A 2018-nucleotide genomic window follows, 5' to 3' on the forward strand; every position below is an offset into this window, starting at 1 on the left:
AATGCAAAGACATAAATTACATAAGTATTTCCATTTATGCTTAAAGGACACTTGGCAAATTTCAACATGCCTTTACAAAAAATAAATGTGTGGAATCTTCATTAATGGGTGTAATGAACCTCAAAATACGTAAGCCAATGTGGAACAGGATTATAGCCAAAAGTATATTAAATGAAGACAAAATGAAAGCATTTACTATAAAATCAGGAACAAAACAAAGACATACAATTTCTATTTCCTTATTCAATATAGTGTATGTTGTCTTACATACAGCACTTAGAAAAGAAGAGAGAAAGCAACAAGAATAGAATGGGAAGATGTCAAAGTACCTCTACTTTCAGAAAACTTGATGCTTTACTTAGAGAACACAACTGAATAGAAACAAACTTTCAGACATAATAAATACAGTAAAGTTTCAGAATATAAGTCTTATTGCACAAACAAAGGAACATAAATAATCAATACAACAGGTTCTTCCTCCTCCAAAATGACTAATCAAATTTAATGATCTACAATGTTAATTATATAGTGATTATAAGTTTCACAGTTTATTTAATAAATCAGTTTCCATATTATGCTTGGTGAGAAAGAAACACAGAAATACTCTCTATGTGTCTGTCTCGCTGTGTCTCTCTGTCTCTGTCTGTCTCTTATATATATACATATATATATATAATGTGTGTATATTGTATAAATATATACATCTCTGTGGGAGTATATTATGGGCATATGTATTTATGTATGTATTATATATGTGTCTATATGTATATATACATATACATATGAATGCAATTTTTCCTCTGTCCTTTCCTCCAACACTCTTATCAATAACTCAACTCTTTCTCCTCACTCCCCACCATTTATTCCTTCTCCATTTCGTTTCAGAAAAGTGCAGGCCTCCCTTCGATATCAACCGGCCACTGCAATCAACTTGCAGTGAAATTAATTTTTCCTCTATTAAGGAGAGACAAAAACAACCCATTATGAGGAACCTGTTCCAAAGAAAGACAACAGAGAAACAATCCCTGCTGGCACTCTTCTGTGTCCCATATGAAAATCAAGTTGTACAACTGTAACATATGTTGAGATAACATATGTAGAGAANGCATAGTTCAGACCCATGAAAACTCCCTGATTGTTAGCTCAGTCTCTGTGAGACCCTATGAGCACAGGTTGGTTGATTCTCTTTGCATTCTTTTGTTGTCCTTGATAACTCTGTCTCCTGCACTTATCCTTCCCTTCTTCCCCGAGATTCCTTAAGCTTCTCATCATGTTTGACTGTGAGTTTCTGCATCTGTTTCCATCAATGTCTGGATGAACCTTCTCTGATGATATTGGGCTTTGCACCAATCCAACAGTATAGCAGGATATCATTAGGAATAATTTAGTATCCCAGTTCTTAGGGTTATCCAGCCTCTGGGCCCTGGAACACCAGACAGTGTCAGGGTGATAAGTCTCCTTTTTGTTGCCTACATCTAAGGCAGGAACAATCACTGGTTGGCCACTCCTGCAAGTTCTCTGCAACAATAATTTTGTATCCCAGTTCTTAGGGTTATCCAGCCTCTGGGCCCTGGAACATCAGGCAGTTTCAGGGTGGGAAGTCTCCTTTTTGTTGCCTACATCTCAGGCAGGAACAATCACTGGTNGGCCACTCCTGCAAGTTCTCTGCAACCTTTGTCCCAGCACATATTGTTGGCAGGACAAAAGGTAGGTCAAAATTTTATGGGCTGGGTGTTATTCCAGTTTCACCACATGCCTGATTAGAGGACTTGGAAGATTCAGGTTCCTTTACTCCATTGCTGGAATCCTAGTTATGGTGGAGCAAGTTTTCTTTTCTTTTTCTTTTTTTATTACGTATTTTCCTCAATGACAATTCCAATGCTAGCCCAAAAGTCTCCCATGCCCTCCCCCCAACTCCCCTACCACCCATTTCTTCAACAAAAACATAAATAAAGGAAAGCCAACATTCATGTGGAAACTGAACAACACTCTTCTCAATGATACCTTGGTCAAGGAAG

The sequence above is a fragment of the Mus caroli genome, chromosome 12, assembly GCF_900094665.2.
Source record: "Mus caroli chromosome 12, CAROLI_EIJ_v1.1, whole genome shotgun sequence".
Taxonomy (NCBI): domain Eukaryota; kingdom Metazoa; phylum Chordata; class Mammalia; order Rodentia; family Muridae; genus Mus; species Mus caroli.